The 15,917-nt window shown below is 43.3% G+C and overlaps 1 long non-coding RNA gene across 1 annotated transcript in view; it reads right to left on the reverse strand.

Annotated features, from left to right (window-relative positions):
* Positions 1-12,587: 12,587 nt before the first annotated feature.
* The window catches only part of LOC137220655 (uncharacterized), a 53,146-nt gene continuing 49,816 nt past the window's right edge, over positions 12,588-15,917 (reverse strand). Inside the window, exon 3 of the long non-coding RNA XR_010941728.1 lies at positions 12,588-13,461. This is a non-coding gene — a long non-coding RNA (uncharacterized lncRNA). The remainder of the gene's footprint in view (positions 13,462-15,917) is intronic.

Genomic DNA, 15,917 nt, shown 5'->3' on the forward strand with positions numbered 1-15,917 from the left:
AATATTAGACTGTCACAAGCACTACGGCAAGGGTACCTGCAGGATAGAGTAACAACAAAGGTGGTTACAGGATAGAGTAACAACAAAGGTGGTTACCAGTCACTGAGTGCTGACTTTGAGCTAGGCACAGTGCTGAGAGCTTTGTCTGTGGTATTAGCGAAGGAGGCCAAAGACAGGGGAAACAATTTTACTGAGGGTGGGGTTAGCTTGCCAGATTTAGCAAATGAAAATATAGAATCCCCAGTTACACTGAATTTCAGACAAACGACAAATGCTTTTTTAGTATAAGTATGTCTCATGCAATATTTGAGATATACTAAAACATTATTCATCATTTATCTGAAATTCAAATTCAACTGGGAGTCCTGTATTTTATCTGGAAATTCTAGGTGAGGAGAGTAAGAGAACAGTAGAATATGTTTCATAGAGAAGGTGAGTCTTGAAGATGAGTAGTTTTTCTCCAGATTAGGAGTAGTGCGGAGGGAAGAAAGAAAGAGAAACAAGGACTGTTGAGTCTCTAACCTCAGATGAATCATAACCATGAGAAACTATAAACTTTCAAAAGAAAGACCAATAGCATTGCTTTCATAGGGATGGGTTAAGCCAAAATCATTTCAGAATCATTCCTTTTTTGGAAATAAGTAGGAAATAAATTAAAACATACATTTAGCTACTTTGTAATTATAAGATCTCCCACTGAGTTAGGTGGAGGTCCAGTGAAAAGCTCACCGTTGCCAAGCAACCACTCAGGATGTAGGCTTCTCCTCTTCATGAGTAATGGGGGTGCTGTGCTTTAAAGGAATACCTCCTACCCCCTCAAATAAAAGATCCGAGTGAAGAAGAGTAGGTAGGGTAGTGAAAATAGCCGTTATCTCACTCTCCCGTGCCTGGCCAGGTGACCTGGGCTAGGCTACTTCCCCCTGTCAATTTCAGCTTCCTCCTCTGTGAGATCACAAGGTCCCCCTGACTGATATCTAAGGCCACCTCCAGCCCTCACAATGATCTAGTTTTAAGTAGTGAGGCTAAGTCACGTCAGCTCTCAGGCCAACCACATGAGGAGACAGCTTGGCTCTCCAGCCTTGCTGACAATTCTATATGCTACCAATATTCCTCCAGAAAATGAACTTCTGCTCTTTTTAGCTGGAATTGGTTTCTGCTGCTTTCAACCAAAGAAACAAAGAACTTCAGATCACTGTGGGATGGGGGGTGGGGGAAGAGAGGTACTAAGGTCAACTACATTTTTGAAACTCAGGGTTAAACAAAGCCACACCATATTCTTCACTGGAGTATTTCCCACCGTTTAACATGGTCATGTCTTTGCGACTCTTTCTTTAAAAGAGAATATAGTATTTGGAGTTTCACAAACCATCTTTATCACAGATTCTTTTTGTTGCTTGGTTAGAGCAATTTTCAGGACCTATAGCCTGCGGTTCCTGACTCCTGAGACTTTTCACTTTTATCTTTAAGTGTTATAGATATGTAAAGTCTGACCCATTAGCCAATTTTAGGATCTTAGGTGAAGAAACTGTCTCCCCCTTCTTCCTCACCCCCCTGAAGTACTAGGCATGAACAGATGACCATAGTAAAGCAAGATTGTACTTCGGACTCATTGCGAACCAGCCATCCCATAACCACAGATCACAGAATGCCGTTTTGGAGACCAAGAGAGTTGACCCATGTCACTTTGCCAAAAGGCAATTTTTCCTGATTCCTTTCTGCCTGCCCGGGATTCCTGTGGTTTTCACTGGTAAGGGGATCCTTCACAGCCTGACGTTGTTACTTTCATACTACCATCGCCTGCACTGTGTCACGGGACCCTGGAAGAGCCGGCTGCCGGGCAGATAGAGGACACGTGCTCTAGGCACGGCTGAATGTGGATTACCCACAGCTGGCTCGGCTGCAGATCCATCAGCAAATTGTGGCTACCAGTGACTCGATTGCTGGCACTAAGGGCACTCCGTTCAACCCAAACATATGAACTTCTGGGACATAGAAGCTCCTCTAGTATATTGTCTAGTAAACAGGGACACGGACCTGAAAGAATTCAGATTCTTACTCATCAGAGCAGGTGGGGTGCGGGACAAAAGGAGGCTGTCATTTCTGTGCGAACTCGGTAGGGGAATTAGTCTAAGTGCCCCTAATTGAGCGAGAGTTGCTTACGTCAAGAGAGTCTTCATGGATGTGGTCAGAAGGCTGCATCAGTCCAGAGCAGAATTCCATAAACTATGACCAGACCTGAGGGACAAATCCAGCCCATGGTCTGTTTTTGTACAGTCCATGAACTAAGAATGTTTCTTATATTTTTAAAGGGTTGTAATCAAAACAAAGAAGAATGTGTGACAAGGGACCATTGGTGGCCCTCAATCCTAAAATATTTGCCGCCTGACCGTTTACAGAATAAGTTTGCCAGCAACTCCTGGTCTAACTCACCAGCAACCACTCTGTGATCATCACAAGAAAGCCGTGAGCCAGGACTTCCCTGGTGGTCCAGTGGTTGAGACTCCACCTTCCCAACGTAGGGGGCCCAGGTTCGATCCCTGGTCGAGGAACTAGATCCTGCATGCCACAACGAAGATCCCACGTACCTCAACGAAGACCCAGCATAGCCAAATAAATAAAATAAGATAAATAAATAATTATTAAAAAAGAAAACAAAAGAAAGCCATGGGCCAATGAATGTGAAGCCAGAATAAAAAACCTTGTAAGATGTCAATGGCTTCACTGACAATTGTAGATCCCTTATGAAACTCTTCAAGGCAGATTTACCTTAGACTTTGGGACTAATGGGAAAAGAGAAACAGGAAAATAACCTCCTGTTCCCCAATTGACACCTTTCAGTTTGATAGATGTCCAGGTATTGTATGAGCCATTTCCAGGCAGATTCTGTCAGAATGAACAACTGTAAAGAGATGTTTCCATGTTTCCAAGAGGGGACATGAAGAATCTTAATCATAAGGAAGAAAGAAACCAGTTATTTAAAGTCTACGACATACCAGGAACTTTCACACCTACTAAATCAAAACTCTGTGCACTCTGCTTTCATTCTATAGATAACACACTGGGTCTAAAAGGGCGAAGTGACTTGTCCAAGGTCAAACAGCTGGTAAGTGGCAAACCTGGGCTGCAAATCTCAATTTTCTGATGCCAAGTCCAGTGTTCCTTTTTCTACACTTGGCTCCTTCCTAGTGAATTTGCTCCAGATGGAGAATCCAAAATCCAGAATCCAGGGTCCCAGTGAGACCTCATCTGATTAACGAGCATATGAGACTGGAGGATTGCAAGGTCTCTCCTGGGTCCATCCCTCTCTGATTGTTTCTGAGAAATGATGCAAATGAAATGGAAAAGGAAACTCAGGTAGACAACTTTATGCTCCTGGCTTGTCTGAAGTTCCCTGGGCTATGAGGTCAGTGAGGGTTGCCTAGATTAACTTAAGGGAGAAATGCATGACCAAAATATGTGCACGAAAGGCTTCCAATGCTGACAGTACGGCAGCCTGACTTAACAAAGGCTCCTTCCCACTACAAGTGCATGTAAATGCTGGATACATAGTTTACAACCTTAAAATCCATAGCCTGAAAGAAAGCCAAGAAACAAAAAGGAAATTCAAAACCAGAGATGTAAGCTCCAGCTGACACATGAGGGACCAGGAAAGAACTGAGCCTGGCTACAGGTCCCACAGTAAATTTGGCCTAGAGGCAGTTTGGGCTGGAACTGAGACTTTTGCTTGAAACTGGGACTCTCAAAAATCCTTCCCGGACTCGAAAGGAGAACTAAGAGAACTCTGCCTACTGCCCAGAGAAGGAACAAGGAAGTAAGAGCTGTCTTTTCTGGGCTCTGGGTGGGAAAAATTATGCATCCTGTGAATAGTTCCAAACCCAGTCTGTATATGGGGTATGAATTTAAGCTATCTACATGTCATAAAAATCCCAAGCAAGAAATTAACATAATTGCTGGTTCATGACCCGTAGAAGCAATGGGAACCTGTAGAGCAGTAAATACAAGATGACTTTGCAGGGAATTATCCACAATCCAGGATATATGGGACCCTCTCCAGAAGAAAAGCAAAAGCTCACAGTAAAAAAATTACCAACTATGTGATGAAAAAGTACCAAGGAAGAACATTAGCTGATACAACACATGGAAGAATAATCAGCCCAAGAACTAGAAATAAGAGAAAAATCTGTAAGACAGGGCAAAATAAGTATGTGAAATTGAGGGCATTAAGAAGGTATAGTAAAAGTTAAGAAGATAGGACTTTTAAACATTTGAGTGAAGAATCTGAAGCATAATCAAACAGAACTTCTAGAACTGAAAAATATAGTCATTAAAAGTGTTTAATCCAATTAAATAGCAGATTAAACACACTTAAAAGAACTAGTGAACTGATTTGACAAAATCATCCAGATTGAAACATGGAAAGACAAGAAGATAGAAAATATCAAAGATAGTTTAAGAGATACGGCGTGTGGGGTAGGGGGAGTGGAGTTGACTGATATATTTGGAGTTTTAAATCTAAATCAAATATAAAGTCCAGAAGAGAATGGAGGGAAGGGGGTTGGAAGAAACTCAAAGAAATAATGGCTGGGAATTTTTCAGAATTTAAGAAGGTCATTGAGTCCCAAGTAACATAAAAGAAGAGGAAACAAACAAAAAGGCCACGCAACTACATACATTGGAGTCAAACATTTAAACAAAAAAGAAACTCTTAAAAGCTACTGAAAAGAGAGAAAACCTAAAAAGAAATGACAATTAGGCTGAGCTCAGAATTATCATTAGCGACAATAAAACAGTTTCTCTTATATCCAACTAAACTATTTTTCCAGAATGAGGGTGAAATAAAGGTATTTTCAAAAATAATGCTAGGGCTTCCCTGGTGGCACAGTGGTTGAGAGTCCGCCTGCCGATGCAGGGGACGTGGGTTCGTGCCGCGGTCCGGGAAGATCCCACATGCAGCGGAGCGGCTGGGGCTGTGAGCCATGGCCGCTGAGCCTACGCGTCCGGAGCCTGTGCTCCGCAACAGGAGAGGCCACAACAGTGAGAGGCCCGTGTACCGCAAAATAAATAAATAAATAAATAAGGCTAAAAATTTTTTTTTCACGGACATCCATGGCTGAAAAAATTACTACTTTGATGTGTTTCAGAAAGAAGCCAAAACTGAATCCTTAAAGAAGTATGAAGAAATCATGAGCAGAGAAATAAATAAGCATTGACTTAAAACAACAGCAATAATAAGAGCTGTTGCTCTTGGAAGAGCCAAAAGCAAGTTTAATAATACTGAGGAACAATAGATTATAATACTGAGGAGCAATAGATTATAATATTGAGGAACAATAACATGGAAAATAAGAGGAGGTATTTTATGTTCTTGTATTTGGGGGAGGGAAAACAAAAAATTAGTGAATAGCTAGTGAAGTATGCATGAGAAAAAATATATACTGTAACCAGTAAAATATTTGAAATATAAGGAATACTTTTCAGGCCAATAGAGGGAGGTGGAGGAATAGTGTAATGAAAACAAACAGTATAATAAAAGGAAGAAAATAGAGAGAGAAGGAGGAGGAAAGGAGAAGAAGGAGAAGGAGAGACACGGGAGCAAGGAGTTCTGGATCCCCTTACAGAATTAAATTCTAAATGCATCTCAGTCCCTGTTGCGGTTTGGTGCCACCTGCTGGTGATTGTCTACTGGGAGATTTCTGGGTCTGGTGGCTGGGGATCCACCTCCATTGCCTGCCATTTCACCTCTGCCCAGCCCCCTTCCACCCACACAAAAGATGAGAACTTTAAACCACCTTCTCCTTAAGAACAGGAACTGGGCAGACAATGGGACTCCACAGCAACATTAGGCCAAAATTCATGTTTTGGCCTGGATTTATTGCATTCAAAAAGAATAAAAGCTGAAAATTAATATTGAGTATTCAACTTAAAGAGTTAGAAAATAAACAAACTATCCCAAATAAAGTAGAAGGAAGGAAATGACAAAAATAAGTAAGGATTTAATGAATTAGAAAATAAGCAATAAAGAAGGTCAACAAAACCTAAGATCTTTTTTCAAGGTGCGTAAAATCAACATCTGAACACAAAAGAAATATATACAATATTAAATTTTCTTTAAATGAGATATAACTAAAGAAATAAAATTTTAAATGTGTAAGTAATATTATGCCAATAAAGTTTAAAACAGATTAAATGGACAATTTTATTACATTTTTAATAGTTAATCATTTCATTTGTTTTTACATACATGAAAACATATACAGAACTATGCATGTAAATGATTACGTGTTTGATCATGTACATGATTTTTTAAGTGGCCTTATACTTGCTTTTCTGCGTTTTGACTTACCTCTTCCCCCACATGCACATACATACCCAAAGATGTCCTATGTGTATGACAAGATACACATTTATTGTGAATAAAACAAAAGGTATTTAGTTTTCTTGTCATAATAAAAATTTCGGGAGATACTCTGCTACTGGCAATTCTTTTTTTTTTGACAATTCTTTAGACCTTTCCTTCATGGCCTCAGAATGGCTGCTGCAGCTTCATGCTTCAAGTTCACATCCCAGTCAAGAAGCAGAGGAAGGGAGACAGTAGAATGAGCTCTTACTGTTGTTAAGTCAATGCTTATTTGTTTCTCTACTCATCATTTCTTCATATTTCTTTTGGGGTTCCATGTAGGCTTCTTTTTTAAGCCAGAACTGTGTCACATGGTCATCCCTGGCTGGAAAGCAGCTAGGGAAAAGGGGATTGGGAATGGTTTAGGGTCAACAAATCAACATTATTTGCCATACCATGTTCACAAGTTAATTTGTATCCTTGCATATTTTTCTTGATGGTTCTATAATCCTATACAGAGATATATGTATACACACATATTCACACATTCACTGTTATAATGAGGCAGGGAAGTACTAGGAGGCTGGAAATGTACTGCTCCTTTCCTTCTTGTGTAAAATTAGCCTGTTGAGAAGTCAGCGTAGGAACCATGAGAATGCATGTAGCAGAACTCCAACTACAGGGAGTGTGGCTGTCTGAGGGTCTTGGCTACCGGCTCTGAAATCAGGCTGTGCTTCCCACAGGCTGCTCCTGTCAATGACGGAGCACTGGGCCCTTCCTGGGAGATGTGGGATTCCTCTGATGGCTGACTTTGGGTCAAGGGCTCTCCAGTGGCCTTGTTGAAACTTCCTAGGACTGCACAGCTCTCCAGGGCTATCCCACCCAAACTGTGTCAGATTTGCCTCACAGTCTGACCACTCTCCCAGCCTCACGTGATTCACTTTCTTTCCTAGACTTTTGCTCCAATAAAATCCCTCCATGTTTAACCCCATCTTGGTGTCTGCTTCTCAGAGGACCCAGACTAACAGTCAATTACCCATGTCAGTATGGTGGCTTTCTCCTTGCCGGCTGGAACCTGGACACAACTGTAACTTGTAGTTCAATGGGAACCTTGTTTTGTTCCCTGACAAGAGACACCTTTGGGGACCAGGATCTTCAACCTTACAGAGATCAGACTTACAGAAACAGGAAGCACAAAAATCCACCAGTGGAGCACTCCTGTTTCCACCCCTTGGTTTCCAGACCCATTTGTTCTGCCTACTGGTGATACAGCATCATAGAGGCCTATGACTTAATACATACACTACATGCTGGAGGATGGTACCCCATCAACACAGAGTGCTGCCTCTGAGCTGGAGAATTAGCTGCAATTTTAGATGCCTCTTTCACCTTTCCAAGATACCAGCTGCTTCTGGATGGCGCAGTATGTGATACAAAAATAGATCCCATTATCATGTCCTACTCCTATACCTCCTTCACTATGAAGTGGGTCCCCTGTTCAGATGCTAAGTTGTGTGGGGCTCCATGCCTGTGGGTAGGTGTTCCGTAAGTTCCCAGATAATGGAGACTAGAAAAAGGCTCTGCAGGTAGAAAAGCAATCTTATACCTGAAACAGGTATCTGTGGTAATCAGCCTCTAAAATGGCCCCCAGTAATCCTCTCCTACTGATACTCATAGCCTTGTGGAGTCTTTTTCTCTTTGAAAGGGCTGACCTGTATAACCAATAAGATATTGCAGAAATGACATGTGTGATGTCTGAGGCTACGTCATAAAAGCCATGTGGCTTCCAACGTGCCCTCACTTGGATCACTTGCTCTGGGGGAAGCCAGCTCCCAAGTATTAAGACATTCAAGGAGCTTTATGGAGAGGTGCACATGGTGAGGAGCTGAGGCCTCCTGCTAAGAGCCAGCAACTGACTGCAACGTCACGCAGTCCCCTATCCAGAACTGCCCAGCTAAGCTAATCCCAAATTTCTAACCTACAGAAATCACAGGAAATGATAAGTGATTCTCTCCCATTAAGCCACTCTGTTTTAAGGTGAGTTGTTATGCAGCACTAGATAAGTGAAATCATCCTCAAATTAGCCTAAAGTTTTGGGCATCAGTACCCACCTGGCTCCTGACCCCACTTTGTCTACATGGAAGTTAAAAACATTCTAACAATGTGCTAAGATAGCCTCTATAATTAATCTGTTTATTCTGTATGATTATTTCTCTATAGTCCTTCACGTCTGGACTGTATAGGAATTACAAAGAAGGCAATTCAATATCCTGAGTTATAAAGAATAGACCGTTTTTTTTCCAAATGTTAACATACAAAACATACTAAAACTGAGTATAGACAACAATCAGAGAGAGACTAAAAGATTGACGCCATTAGTTGCCATCTTCCATCTTGTTTTATTCTGTGGCAAGTAGGCCACCAGAGCACTACAAACGCTATTGTTCTAAAAGATTTCCAATATTTAAAACCTTTTTCTGATTATTTAGTGGTGATGTTAACAGATTTGATAGCTTGATATTGCATAATAACTATGATAACATTTGGAAAATCAGCACAACTTATGAACCAATATTTCTCAGATGACCAATGCATGATGTAACAAAACTATCCATAGGTTAAAGATACGTTGAAAATGCACAGTAGAATGATAGATTTTAGTGTACAAAATACGAAAAGTTTATTGATATGGTTTCAGATTCCCCATTGCAACTAATCTTTAATAAACTCTCACTTTTCAAGTTTTACGTAGCATCAAAGAAAAATGTCCACAATGATCTGAAAAGACTATGAAAACACTCCTTTCTTTTCCAGTTAAATACCTGAGTGAGGTCAGATGTTCATCATATACTTTAACCAAGACAACATAGTGTGGCAGATGGAATGCGGAAGCAGAGATGGGAACTTAGCTGGCATCTAGCAACCAGACACAAAAGAGATCTACGAAAATGTAAAACAAGGTCACACTTTTTACTAATTGCTTTTTGTTTTGGAAAGCATGTTAATTTTCACAAAAATATGTTCTATTAATATGTAATGGTTTAATGCTTGTTATATTTAAGTAAATTAATGTTTTAATGCCCTTATTTTTAATTTCTAGTATAGCATACATTGATAGATTTAACCCACAAAACCCAAAAATTATTTGGGGTGGCAGGGTCCTCACTAATTTTTAAGAGTGTAAAGGAGTCAGAAGACCAAAGAGTTTGAGAACTGCTGACTTTTTACCACCCCACAAAGCTCGAAATTTGTACTCATCCCCATTCTACAGATAAAGAAACTAAAGTTTAGAGAAGGTAAGTAATTTGCTCAGGGTTATGCAGAAGATGACAAGTAGCAGAGGCAAGATTCAACCCAGGCTGCCCAGCTTCAGGGCCCAGATTCTTCGCCTCTGCACCCTATTGCTGGGCTCTGTCAGACAAGGCAGCTCCAATAGCCCCAAGGTTTGGCTTCATTATCACCCTCAATTTTGCCCATTTTCAGTGGCACAAAGTCCCATCCTTCCTCTCCCAGGATTACTGGAAAAGGCAGCATACCCTTCTCAGGATAGGGCCTCCGTGAGTGGAAGCAGGTCAGTGACTGCAGAGGTCGGTACCATGCTGGGTACAGGGAGGGGTGCGAGAGCTGGTCGATTCTCGTGAATTGTCAAGAGCTTCTAGGTGTATGTCCAGATTCTAGCAGCTCTTAGACTTGGTGTTTTCCAGTGGAGTTGATGAAAAGTGATCTGATCTGGGACCAGGAGCGGATCAGGTGCTTCCCCCATCTGGCTCCGCCTTACCCCGCAATGTAGACACTGGTCTCATGTAGCTATTTAAGTTTAAATTCAAATTAATTAAAACGCAACAAAACGAAATCTTCAGTTCCTTAGTCTCACTACCATATTTAAGGCATTCAAGAGGCACATGCCGCACATGTATCTTGCCGTCGCTGGGGTCCTTGGAAACTCACGTGGTCTAGTGAGGAATGTGCTGGCTTCGCAGTGAGTTGAACCTGGACCACTACACACTGAATATTCCCCAGACGGAGATGGTGAGGGTGGTAAGGGGGACGAAAGTCTCTGAGGGGCGGCATCTGCCCTTGGAATTGACAAGCATTGCCTTTCCCACAGCGTAGTCTGTAGACTCTGCGTCTGATTCCCAGGTGGACCTCAGCTGGGCCTCAGCCAGGATCTCTGGAAACAGGAGTCAGGGATTCTGCCTCTTTGACAAGCTCCTGGTCATTCTTAAGTACTCCAAAGTTGAGAAGAACTGTGATAGATTAAGACTGTGGTAACATATTAAACATCATAGAAAAGAAGTAAGACCCGGGAGTTCCCTGGTGGCCTAGTGGTTAGGATTCCAGGCTTTCACTGCTGCGGCCAGGTTCAATCCCTTGTCGGGGAACTGAGATCACACAAGCCGCAGGGCGCGGCCAAAAAAAAAAAGGAAGCGAGACCCTTCAGCTCTCTTGGAGTTTTATAACCCTGAATGTCCCAGCCAAAATTCCCACCCCAGTCCTCTACATTATCCTTGGGAGTTTGGCTCCAGGGAACACAGCCTCTAGGTGGGAAGATCCCCAGCCTCTACAAGACACCAGAATCCCCAAGACCAGGCAGCAGCATCTTTCTTCTAAGAAGGGCCTCACAGGCCTACCGGGGCGGGGGGGGGGGGGGGGGGGGCGGAAGGACCAAGTGCCTGTTGGACTCCTATGCCCTCTGGGTACACTAACACATGTCAAGCTCAGGGCCAAGCTCTGGCTAGGAAGACTCGGCCTTCTCCCATCGCCATTGGGATTTATCATGTCCCAGAACCAAAACCCCTTAAGCCTTTCTGTGTTCTCTAGAGGTACTGACACGGCCTCGGCCCTCTCCTGTGTTCGTGCTTAATAGACTAAGGCCGAGATTATAAAGCATTTCAGTGGTAAGTCTGTAAGAACCTGATAGCCTGAGCCTCTCCTTTCCTTTACCATATTGTTAGGTTTCCTTAGGAATTCTTATCGGTGTAAACTCCAAGTAGGTGTGACCACAGCCAGGTGTGTGTTCCCTCTGCCCTAGGAGATGGGAAAGAGACTGGAATGCGGTTCTGAGTGAGCAGGGAATCTCATTAATCACTGTGGGTGGGGCTGGTGGGGAAAAAAGGTTCCCGCAGATGACAAGCTCAGAAGGCTCAGAGAACTTTCTGAAATTCTCTTCAAAGCATGCAGGTGGGTATTCTGGTTTCATGGGATCTTTGCTATAACGTGACTTTCCCTGGCTCAGACTACAGGACTACAGACGCCTTCGTTGGGCCCTACACAAGGGAGTCAGTGCCGCCTGAGAACACAGTGTCACCTGGAACTTGGGCCTGGAAAAGGTATCCCAAGGGCAGTCCTCCTGCAGGGTTCCGAGCTACAGCTGGACCAGATGGGGAAGTTCAAGGTGAGAGAAGACGTCGAGCTTTGTGGGACCAGGTGGCTGTCATACGGACTGAACCTTCCGGAACCCAAGGCAAGGCTCACACAGGCAGAACTGCTGCTGGGCCCCTAGCCAAACCCAGCTGCTCGCTGCCACTGCCCAGGAAAGCCGTGGATCCTTCCTTCCTATGAGGACATCACCAATCAGGCATTTACGAAGCACCTGGTATGTGCAAAGGTGCTTCAGAGATGGGGAAGAGGAAAGAAATACAGCAGTACTTTCTTAGCCATGAAGCCGTTTATGCTCAATTATAGGTCAAAAGTGTGACTAAGAGGGAAAAATAAGTAAAGGTTATTTACTATTAAATTATCTATTAATTGTGGTACAATTAATTGTACCACAATAGATAGATAGATAACAATTAATTATCTATTAAATGTGGTACAAACACATTAACGTTGTTTAAGGAAAGGGACTCAAAGGCAAAAAAAAACAAAAAGAAACTTCTTAATGGTGATTATATTTTAATAGAGGATGGTTAAGATGACAATCTAAAAATGAATCCTTGGCTAACTTGCAGGCTGGGAGCTGGCAAAGAGGGGTGTGTGTGTGTGTGTGTGTGTGTGTGTGTGTGTGTGTGTGTGTGTGTGTGTACACATGGAGGCACACCCCAGAAGCGTAAATTTGAGCCACGTTCCTCTCTCCCCAGGGTCCGTGTCCTAACTATAGTTTGTTTCTTGCCCTCTCACCCTCCTTCCCTCCCCTCCACCTCATTCTTCCCTTCCCAGGGCCCACTTGGGGACCTGTGACTTCACTGATGAATGAGGTTAGAAGGCATGATTTTCTCCTCCTGACTCAGAATTCTTTCACTGCCCTGCACCCTTCTGCTCCTTCCAGCCCCTTACCTAGCCAAACCTCAGCCCCACATCTTGCTCTGACTGTTTGGGATTATTTCCCCGTGTGTGGTAAAGGGAGTTCTAATGCCAGCAACTCCATGCCATTTCTGGATCCAAATAAGCTGGCAGCGAAAGAAATGCAGGCCAATTACAATCGAGCCTTCCAGGGAGCCAGCCACGCTTGGATCACCCCACGGTTCCTCTCACACTTCACCCCTTACTCTTGTTTTCTCCTTCGTTACAGCAGTAAGCAAACAGCACTCAGATGCCAGCCCTGGGCCTGGTGAAGGGTGTTGAGGCCCGCATCCCTCTTCTCTGCACCTTCTGCGCTCCCCAGGACCTCCTTGGCTGGGATGGATGGCTTTGTTCTCCTGTGAATGAGAGCACAAGGCAGGGAGGGTGTGACCCAGCCCCAGCCCTGTGGGATAGAGGGTCTCCTTGTCCCTTGGTCCGTGTCCAGAGTCCCTGGTGCTGCGCAATAAATCCCAGTCTAGCAGTCGTTTGGTGTGGGCACTAGTGAAGAGCCAGGGGAAAAAGAATGCCCCTCTCCCAGAGCTTGCCCCCTTCCTGGAGCCTCGGGGAAGTTGCGATATGTCAGTGGTTATTATGTCGCTGCTGTTTTGGTCTGGGTGGGTGGGTCCACTTGGCCACGCTCGCTGGTACTGATGACATCAAGAATCAGTCCCCAAAAGGTCAGCAGGCCTCGTATAAAGAAAAATGTGCTGTGTGGCCCCGACTCACCCTGTCCTCAGTCAAGGGCTGCGGAGTGTGGTCTCCGTCTGGCAGAGGCCGAGTGTGGACTGGTTTAAGTCATGTTCATCCTGGAGACTTCAAAGGAAACATCCAACCCAGGGCTACTGGCAGCGGCAGCAACAAATAAAAGCAATCACGTTAGCATCAGAACTGTTTCCTCCTCTTCTCTCTCTAAGCCCTAGCTTGAGACCCACAACAGTGCTTCCCCAATCCCTTGGGCAAATGCTCATTTATTCGTTTTCTTGCATACATCTGCTTGTTTAAATGGACCAGAGACAAAAAGCTGCTTCCACACATACCCACAGACAGGCTGTGGGACCTTGGGCAGGTTACTGAGCCTCTCTGAGCCTCAGGCTCTTCATCCATAAAGTGACAGTATGAAAGTATCCACATCACAACCCCACATTGTGACAATCAAATTAGATAAATCACGCAAAAGTGCAATGGCAATTTAAATTGACGCAAAGCTGCCATCATTGTTTCTCAAGTTGATTCCTGCTCCGGAAAAGAAAAGAGGCTCTTTCCAAATACTTCCTGCTCAGCGATCAAAACTCCCCTCTCCAATCCATGGGAATCAGATCTGCCTGAAGGAAGGCATAGGTGGTGCTTCTAGTCCAGATATCTGCATAATAATTATCTGGAAAAGAACCAACTAAATCGAAATCATCAGAAGCAGACTAGGTGTACATACGTTTTTAAACTCCTCAGGTAATTCCAAGGGAAGCCAGGTAGAGAAGCCCTGGGCCAGCCCCTCAGTACTCACACGCCCCTTAGCCTAGGGATAAGGCTGACCTGGGGTACCTGCTGAAAATACAAATTCCCACACTCCATCTCAGACACTCTAAATCAAATCTTAGGGGAAAAGGTCTAGACAGTATGAGAATCTTATCATCTGGAAGCTGGGAAACACTGCCCAAAAAGTTTCTCAAATGTTTAATGTGTATAAAAATTAACTGAGAACCTTTTTTTTTTTAATTGAAGTATAGTTGATTTACAATATTGTGTTAGTTTCAGGTGTACAACAAAGTGATTTGGTGATAGATAGATAGATGATAGATAGAGATATAGGTATTCTTTTTCAATTCTTTTTTATTATAGGTTACTATAAGATATTGAATATAGTTCCCTGTGCTATACAGTAAATCCTTGTTGTTTATTTTATATACAGTAGTGTGTATCCGTTAATCCCACATTCCTAATTTATCCCTCCCCCCAGCTTCCCTTTGGTAACCATAAGTCTGTTTTCCGTGTCTGTGAGTCTGTTTTGTAAATAAGTTCATTTTGTATTATGATTGATTCTACATGTAAGTGATATCATATAATATTTGTCTTCATCTGACTTACTTCACTTAGTATGATAATCTCTAGGTCTATCCATGTTGCTGCAAATGGCATTATTCCATTCTTTCTTATGGCTGAGTAGTATTCCATTGTATATATGTACCACATCTTCTTTATCCATTCATCTGTTGATGGACATTTAAGTTGCCTCCATGTTTTGGCTATTGTAAATAGTGCTGCTGTGAACACTGGGGTGTATGTGTCTTTTTGAATTAGTTTTCATCTTTTCTAGATATATGCCCAGGAGTGGGATTGCTGGATCATATGGTAACTCTATTTTTAGTTTTTTAAGGAATCTTCATACTGTTTTCCATAGTGGCTGCACCAATTTATATTCCCAACAACAGTGAAGGAAGGAAGAACCTTGTTTTTTGAAAGTGAAGTTGGCTAGGCATGTCTACTCTAAAACTCAAGAAATTTTAATTTGGGAAATCTGGGGGGAGCCCTGGGATTTTCATTTTTAACTAACATCCTCAGTTGATTGCCAAGTCTGCTACTCCATGGAAAAATTTTCTCCAAACCTCTGGAATGACCCCAGAGAATGGAGATAAGTCCTAGGTAATGCCAGCTCCCAAGTCTGCCCAGAACACTCTTGCTTGAACTTCCTAGTGGCCATGAGGAGGACTGACTAATTCTGAGAAGGGACAATCCTGAGTCATTCCATGTCTTGGCAGCAAAAGCTGTAAAGTGGGGCACATGGCATGACATGCTGAGACAAGCATCCAAGAAGCTGCATCCCTAGGGCTGCTTCCTCAAACTCCACTCCCGTTAAGCTGTGAGTCCACTCACATGTGCCGCTGCCCCCAAAAATACTCTCCTGCCCTGGCACTGTGGATATGTGCAAGGGCCCACCAACTGTCAACACACCTGGGAAGCTAGGTAGGTTTTCCGGAGACAGCCATCCTCTCATCTCCCTCCCTGCTGCCACCTTGGATCCCAGGCCACAGAGTGTGCACACCCAGGGTCCACTGTGAATGAGAACCTCTCAGGGCACATGATGTAGTCCTTGCTTGAGTTTATTTGTATCCCCAAACAAGGAGCCATTGGTTGTAGAGAATGTGAAGGGTAGGGGCATTTACTTCTTTTCCTGAGTTCCTGTTAGCACACAAACTAGAATTTCTGCCTTCTCCAGCGTACTGAAGAAAAAGCTGCTAATTTCTTGTCACTTCTCACTGGCTTTTCCCTAAGTGATAGTCAGTTTATCAGTGTGGGAAGGCTG

Source organism: Pseudorca crassidens, chromosome 3 (genome assembly GCF_039906515.1).
Source record: "Pseudorca crassidens isolate mPseCra1 chromosome 3, mPseCra1.hap1, whole genome shotgun sequence".
Lineage (NCBI taxonomy): Eukaryota > Metazoa > Chordata > Mammalia > Artiodactyla > Delphinidae > Pseudorca > Pseudorca crassidens.